Raw genomic sequence first — 9,405 nt, 5'->3', positions numbered from 1 at the left:
GATTGTAATATAATATTTGCTAAACTTTTTTCTATCATGTTTTATGTATTTGTATATCATTTTTTATATCTCCCGTAATTTTCACATTATTTTACAGTCGACATCAAAAATAATGTTGCCTATGCACTTTGACGTAATATAGGTATAAGTATTTGTTAAAACAATACTCGCCTATTTTATAAACATAATTACTTGAAAAAAAGATACCTATTTGGCTTATTTAGGTATATCCACTAATTTACTTGCACTTCGAAGTAAAATTCATTTTCGAAATACAAGACGTTTTTGAAAATGAAAATGTCTAAGCACCTCTCGTATCCCAACGATCTCATAACTTATCGAAAAGGTAAAAACTAATGGTCGTGTAAATTTTGAACCTATTGAATTATGCTAGAACTGCTTTTTCCTAGTAAATTATGACAGTCAAAACTTATTTTTTTTAATTTCATTATCTCTTGGATGGTCTATTTAATCATTATCAATTTATTGTTCTCCTTTGCGGCTTTATAAAAATAATATTTTTACGTATTTTTACTTTTAAATTATAATTGACAACGACAAATCATAGGCTATGCTAGTCTTTGCAGTATAACTTAATTCAAAATTGGTCGCAAATTTCCTTAATTAACCTAGCATAAGTCGTAATACAGATTATATCAGTGTAGGAGCAATCAGATCGGAAGTCATAAGTTGAATCGGATATAAAATGCAAATATAATATATAAATATAAAATCCAATAGTTCACGTGATGACTCGAATCAAGTGGTCTGTGGTACCTTTTAAAAAATGGCGGATAAGCGAAACGGTTCATTGTTCATTAACTGAATCTTCGTTAAAAAAATACTAAATACTACAGAAGATTAAAAAGAAAAAAGCTAGAAAACGTAAATTATACGTCGAACGTTGTCGAGCCTATAGAAATCGCAAGAAAATTGCTAAAGTTTTATCAGTAACTACAATCGGTACTTCTTTTTCGACCTTGGAAGATTTTGAAGGACCATCAGAGACAACAGGAAATATAAATTAGCCAACTTGTGTCTGGCAATACGCCTATGATGGTTGCGCATGTTGCAAAATCTGTGAATTTTTAATTCTCTTTCGTGTCGATTGCTTATTGAATTGGAGCCAGAAATGGCTCAAAACGAAATAAGTAAATTACCAACAGATCTTCAGGCTGAGGCGACAAACGCCATATCCAAACTACTTCCATTTAAATCCCGAATAACTTATGAAAAGGAATACAAGCATTTTCAAAAATAGAAGCAATTATAAAACGTGCGAAAAGAAATAAAGTTTTTAACCTATCCGCGCTGTTAAAGTATCATTTAATCTACCCTTGAGGTTAATGTACTATTTTATCTACTATTTTTGATAGATATAAGACAATTTTAACAGTTGCTATGAAAAAAAAAACAAAATACACTCTAACTGAAAGAGAGCCCGTCATTGAATAACCGGAAACGGAAATAATAGTTCTCCAGACGATCACAATGGTTTTTGGTGACGTATCGTGTTTTCTTTCTAGAAAATGTTTTCTTTCTAGTTTATTATTTTTATTATTGATCGTGTTGCAAAATACGCACACGAAGTACGCAATAATGGAATAATGCTGGCACGTCTGTCATTACAAATATCTTATTATAGTAGCCAAAGACAACGAAAATCGAATAACACAATACTAGTTTTTATCATTAAAATACCTCTTTATGTCTACACTATATAACACAATAAAGACGGATCCCTTTTTTTGTTGACTCTCGTCTTTTAAGCATATGTAAATTTACGGAGACAAAAACACTTGAGTGTGAAAGGTTTCGAGTTCGGGATATAAAAAGCGTAAGCAGGATAATTTCCCTTGGGTCTGACCAGCTGTCATGCCGGAAAGTAGGTTTCGGATACGTATAGCGAGTATGGGCAATTCTATAGTTTATTTAAATATTCAAAATGGTTACGTACTTTTACAGAATGTAGGTTTTTAAATAGCAATGAGAAACAATTTGAGAAGAAATAGGTACCCTCTCCAAATTGTGCGTACTATGTACAATATGTTCGAAAAAAAACAGCGTCAGCGAGAGCTTTCAAATGAAGATCGCTGTCATTTTATATGTCAGCTCGGCTTGTAACAGCTTTAGAAAATAGTATAACGTAAACATCTATAATTCCTCCTTAACGCTCGCTGCGGAAGCGCCTTCTTAGCTTCTGAAATCGATAAATCCTTTTAGTTACATCCGAATAACCTACAAGTACTAATGACTAGTTTAAATCACAAGAATTGTTTCAAGCTAGAACAGAACTGAGAAATAGGTAGACGTATATTACAGCCATACGCTGCGATAAATGTCAATAGTGCTCTTAATTTATAGTATCACAATTGTTTCTGTTGTGTTATATATAGCTCTATTTTATCGACAATTGTCGTGCCAGATGTATGAACGTCATTACTGATTTCAATTAGTTTTCGAATGGTTCAGCCATTTTATTTAATACAAGGTATTTAAAAAGTACTCTCTACTACCAGAAATCAACAGAAACACTAAGTTAGCATGGAGTACTTATGGAAAAAACTAAATCAGATTCAAATCTTGAATGCCACTCTATCTAAAGAAGAAAACATTCGATCGATGTGTACTACCAGTCACATCGATCATAAGGTAACTGCAGGTCGCACAACGCTCAATGGAAGAAAATATGTTGGGAATAACCAAGAGACACGAGAGTGGATACGACAAGAGGCCCAGGTAATAGATATCATCAACAGAGTCAAATCCCTCAAATGACAATGGACAAGGCACCTTGCAAGAAGAACGGATGACAAATGGACCACCAAAATTACATCATGTTATCCACGAGGAATTAAGAGATCTAGAAGGAGACCCAACCTGAGATGGGTCCATAATATTAGGAAATTAGCAGTTTAGCAATGAAATGTAATTGAAACCACTAATTTATTCCACTAATTGCGAGGTTCTGAATGACGCTTAACAACAGCAAAAAATATGACGGTAATCGAAATTAACAATAATCGTCTACCAAAGATGAAACCGAAATGCTATTACCATAGAAACGCCTTTTGATTTTTAGGAAATTTAACCATATTTTCATGTTTTGTTTTTATTTTTTTCTAAAAATAAAAACAAAACAGTTGCTCAGAGTTAGAGGAAATCTAGGTTGGTAGGTAAAGCTTCTGGCGGTGACTTTATAATGTTGTTAAATATTAAAATAAAAAATGATAATATTTAGACTGCAAAGATTTTAATATCGATGTTAAGTATTTGTGTAGATATGGTCAAAGATAGTAAAAAGGGCGCCACTTACTTTGTTTATGAAAAAGGTAAAGTAAGAAACCAAAAAGAAGAATATTTTGTCACAAAATATTTAGAATAAAGTAATCAACAGCAATAAGGGTCTATTATGTCAGTTGTTCATCAAGAATAAAAGTCAGAAATAAATATCTTATATGGCAGCAGAAGTCTTCCATATCAGTAAAGGAACAAACGTAAGGTCATGAATGCTATCTGTAATATACGTCCATACAAAATGAAAGTGGGTGAAATTTAAGCGGCATACAATTACTGTGTCCCATATAATGAGGAAAATGCATGTTTTTAAATAATGGTTTTAAAAAATAGTTCATATAATTACAAATTGAACAAAAAAAATCGTTGATATCGGTTAAGAAATGCCTCTAATATAAAATAATTAAATATTGTTAATTTAAATGGCCGGGCAAACGCTCTCTACCGCGCCTTGCCGCTGTGACGTCACCCGCCGTTTTTTTGGTTGAGTGGAGCCAGACGCGTGTTTATTTTACACAGTTTGCTTTTAAACGCTGTTGAATCCGAGTCAAAATTTTAGTTATTTGTGTTAATTAATACATAATTAGAGTAATTAGTGATATTTATAAATAGTAATGGATGAGCGAAAACAGAAAAAAATGGTCCAAGGCCATGAGAAGAGATGAAAAGATAAACGTTAAATTATCCTCTATTTTTACGATTTATTGTTGAGAAGATCATTTTGATGTAAGTTCATATATTTATAAACAAAAATACGAGTAGCGGAAAAAAGGGGCCAAAAAGTCATATATTTATGTATATTGTCTTACATAGGTATATGAAATTTGAACAGGGTTATTCATTATATTTTGACACCCACATACAGCTGCAAGTTTTAGAAGAAAACATTAAATAAAAAAGTTGCATGGTTTTTCATATACTCTCTTTTAAAATTAATTCTAGTTATACAGGGTGTCTCAAAAAAGGTGGTCCAGAAAATTGTAGGTATTTTTCGCTTTTCAACTGTCAATATTTCGTAAACATTTGAAGATAGGTATAGGATATTATACATGAAATATATCTAGAATATCTAGAAATTGCGAAGAATCCAAAAACATATAGGGTGTTTCACTTAAAAAAGTAACTTAATTTTGGCGTTTGCTTATGGGACACCTTGTATAATATTCTCATTACTGATAAACAATTTATTTCCTATAATTTCGTAAAAAACAATCTTTAAAAATATCAAGGGTAAGGGGGTGTCAATATATAAAAAAAACTTTCTTTTTCACGCTATGCTCTGGAGTTATTTTTCCACGTACTAAACAAATATTTTTGTCTCTTTTCACTTCTACATAACCTACAGCATTATCTCCATACGTCTCCCTAATTGATCTGAAAAATAAGTTTATAACATTGATTTATAACTACATAAAAGTTCGTAACAGTAGGTACCTACTTATACTTAAATATGCCTCAGTACTACAAAGAATAAATGTTGCATACCTCTCCGTTTTTTTCCTCGTAATTCAGCACCAATAAATTGGGAATTTGTATTTATAAAAGCAGCCAACATAAAAGCATCGACTTTTGGCAAGTTATCTGATTGTGCTTTTACAAACCCGGAATCTGCCATTACTTAAAAAATTCTCAGAACACACAACACATACAAATAATAACTGCACAAAAAAGCATGAAAAGCTCCTTCAATCAACGCTACAAGCAACAAAAATGTCTTAGTACGCCACCTAAATACGTACATAAACGGAACACGTCTGGCTGCTGCTGGCCATCGCGCGTCGACGAGAACGGCGGGTGACGTCAGACCAATAGAATATCGTTTCAATTCGCGAGGCGTCGTTTGCGTTATCCATAGTATTTTAATGGTCCGTTTTATAAAATTGTGGTATTGCTTTCAAGAAAAAAGTTTTTTTTTGCATTTATACATATTTATTCTAATAAATTGAACAGTTTCTGGCGAAAAATAAAATATATGCATCTTCCTCATTACTATATATCATATAATTACTTAGATCCATATAATTACTCTATAAATAAAAGACAGTTCTCAGAACAGATGCTTAACACAAAAAAATAACTTAGGGTCTGAAATTCAGCTTTACACAAACCAAAATATATTCAAACCATATGCTGATCCAAACCAGTAATTAAATATTAATCAAAACCTTATCAAAAAACGGGAATAACTGAAATAAAATTTAGTTAGTTATGGCGGACACACTTACGGTGATAGATTCCAGGAAAAACCCAAACAAATACGAACTATACTCTGAACTGGTTACTTTAAAAAGGTCTCCATATCTCCAGATCGGATACCCATACAATTACATTTACAAAGCGGATTCAGAGTGCTTTTTACTGAAAGATTTGTACGAACGGCGAACAACGCGTCTCCAACATATCCAAGAAGTCTCAGAAAAAAGGACTGCTTCTTGTTTTTCACCTTCCTTCTCGTATTTGTAAAACGGAAATGGAAGATAGAATGACAAGTGACATCACCATGACAAATAACGGAGAAAAGTGAACTGTAATATATGAAGTTTGGCAAGTTTGACATCTAGCAAATAGATGACGTTAGAAAAATACTAAAAATCTAAATGAAACTAAATATTAAAATTTAATTTTATTAAGAAAAGAAGAAATAAAAACGCTACACAATCTGATTTTTAATTGACTTTTCAATTAGTGACATCTTGTTCAACGTGTTTATTTAATTTTTAAAGGACCGGAACCGGAAACTATTACACGCAAAAAAGAATAACCGGAGTGCCCGTTGACAACTTGCTTTATGTTATATTCTTGACATGCCGACCGAGGACCCTTTTTTGTCCGGCCTTTGTTTTCCCCCTCCAGGGTTAAAAGGGTGGACAAACCCCAAGGAAAACGATTGGGGCTTAATCAATCACACGTCGAGCGGGCAGGATGGAACACATGGTTGCGGCAGATAAGTAATATGTGAAAATGAAAAATGTTCCCGTCATTTCTTAGGCCTCGCTTGGATTTTTAGTAAAAAGGTTCGAATAAATTGGTGTATTTGGGGCCGAAGGGCCGAGCGTTGGCTTGGAGGACGTGTCCGAAGGGGAAACAGTCCGTAATAAAGTAAAATAGTGGACATATAAGTTTATTTTGACCGGCCTAATGGATTAAGGGGTGGGGGTGGGGGGTATTCGCAATATTGAAGACGAGTATATTGGGTTACATCTGGGTGTGTTGAAATATTTACTATTTTGTGTATTTTAATGCGTTATTCCTCTATAGGCGTATTTAAGTTATTAAAACCAAATATTTTACTAAAGTTTTTCTTTAAAGTACTAAATTTTGTGTTGCAATAATAAAAATTATACTATCTTATACAGGGTGGCCCATCGAAAACGTTCCGCAAGGCATAACGGCCAGGGTAATTTTTTTTTCAGAAAATCCAAAAACACGTCAATTTTGTTTTATGAGGGTTTGTGAATCCAGTCCAGAAAAGTTTTCTCGTTATAATTCGGTTTTAATATATTCTTTTTATGATAATAATGTAATTTAATAATGAATTTATACCCTACAACCGAAGAATCATACTTCTTCAGCTAATGGTAAACTGCTGATGGACACATGTCATCCAGTTCAAAAGGACCCAGTCCAGGAAAGTTTTCTCGTTATAATTCGGTTTAAATATATTTTTTTGGTGATAATAATGTTATTTAATAATGAATTTATACCCTACAACCGAAGAATCATACTTCTTCAGCTAATGGTAAACTGCTGATGGACACATGCCATCCAGTTCAAAAGGACCCAGTCCAGGAAAGTTTTCTCGTTACAATTCGGTTTTAATATATTCCTTTGGTGATAATAATGTTATTTAATAATGAATTTTTACCCTACAACCGAAGAATCATACTTCTTCAGCTAATGGTAAACTGCTGATGGACACATGCCATCCAGTTCAAAAGGACCCAGTCCAGGAAAGTTTTCTCATTATAATTCGGTTTTAATATATTCTTTTGGTGATAATAATGTTATTTAATAATGAATTTATACCCTACAATCGAAGAATCATACTTCTTCAGCTAATGGTAAACTGCTGATGGACACATGCCATCCAGTTCAAAAGGACCCAGTCCAGGAAAGTTTTCTCGTTACAATTCGGTTTTAATATATTCTTTTGATGATAATAATGTTATTTAATAATGAATTTATACCATACAACCGAAGAATCATACTTCTTCAGCTAATGGTAAACTGCTGATGGACACATGCCATCCAGTTCAAAAGAACCCAGTCCAGGAAAGTTTTTCGTTATAATTTGGTTTTTAATATATTCTTTTGGTGATAATAATGTCATATAATAACGAATTTATATCCCCAACCGAAGAATCATACTTCTTCAGCTAATGGTGGACACATGCCATCCAGTTCAAAAGGACCCTGTCCAGGAAAGTTTTCTCGTTACAATTCGGTTTTAATATATTCTTTTGATGATAATAATGTTATTTAATAATGAATTTATACCCTACAACCGAAGAATCATACTTCTTCAGCTAATGGTAAACTGCTGATGGACACATGCCATCCAGTTCAAAAGGACCCAGTCCAGGAAAGTTTTCTCGTTATAATTTGGTTTTAATATATTCTTTTGGTGATAATAATGTTATTGAACAATGAATTTATACCCTACAACCGAAGAACCATACTTCTTCAGCTAATGGTAAACTGCTGAGGGACACATGCCATCCAGTTCAAAAGGACCCAGTCCAAGAAAGTTTTCTCATTATAATTCGGTTTTAATATATTCTTTTGGTGATAATAATGTTATTTAATAATGAATGTATACCCTACAATCGAAGAATCATACTTCTTCAGCTAATGGTAAACTGCTGAGGGACACATGCCATCCAGTTCAAAAGGACCCAGTCCAAGAAAGTTTTCTCATTATAATTCGGTTTTAATATATTCTTTTGGTGATAATAATGTTATTTAATAATGAATTTATACCCTACAACCGAAGAATCATACTTCTTCAGCTAATGGTAAACTGCTGATGGACACATGCCATCCAGTTCAAGACCCAGTCCAGGAAAGTTTTCTCGTTACAATTCGGTTTTAATATATTCTTTTGATGATAATAATGTTATTTAATAATGAATTTATACCCTACAAACCGAAGAATCATACTTCTTCAGCTAATGGTAAACTGCTGATGGACACATGCAATCCAATTCAAAAGGACCCAGTCCAGGAAAGTTTTCTCGTTATAATTTGGTTTTAATATATTCTTTTGGTGATAATAATGTTATTGAACAATGAATTTATACCCTACAACCGAAGAACCATACTTCTTCAGCTAATGGTAAACTGCTGAGGGACACATGCCATCCAGTTCAAAAGGACCCAGTCCAGGAAAGTTTTCTTGTTATAATTCGGTTTTAATATATTCTTTTGATGATAATAATGTTATTTAATAATGAATTTATACCCTACAACCGAAGAATCATACTTCTTCAGCTAATGGTAAACTGCTGATGGACACATGCCATCCAGTTCAAAAGGACCCAGTCCAGGAAAGTTTTCTCGTTATAATTTGGTTTTAATATATTCTTTTGGTGATAATAATGTTATTGAACAATGAATTTATACCCTACAACCGAAGGACCATACTTCTTCAGCTAATGGTAAACTGCTGATGGACACATATATGCCATCCAGTTCAAAAGAACCCAGTCCAGGAAAGTTTTCTCGTTATAATTCGGTTTTAATATATTCTTTGGGTGATAATAATGTTATTTAATAATGAATTTATACACTACAACCGAAGAATCATACTTATCCAGCTAATAGTAAACTGCTGATGGACACATGCCATCCAGTTCAAAAGGACCCAGTCCAGGAAAGTTTTCTCGTTATAATTCGGTTTTAATATATTCTTTTGGTGATAATAATGTTATTTAATAATGAATTTATACCCTAGAACCGAAGAATCATACTTCTTCAACTAATGGTAAAATGTGACCAATGTTCAATATTAATTTTGTCTCATCCTGTATAACTTTTTGGATCAAGTTTTAATTTGATTTAAAGTACAATGGTTAATTTAATTACATATTAGGCTATACCGGGTAAATT

Source organism: Sitophilus oryzae, unplaced genomic scaffold (assembly GCF_002938485.1).
Source record: "Sitophilus oryzae breed Bouriz unplaced genomic scaffold, Soryzae_2.0 scaffold_1507_pilon_pilon, whole genome shotgun sequence".
Lineage (NCBI taxonomy): Eukaryota > Metazoa > Arthropoda > Insecta > Coleoptera > Curculionidae > Sitophilus > Sitophilus oryzae.
The sequence above is the reverse complement of the archived record's forward strand: the minus strand, read 5'-3'. Positions refer to the sequence as shown.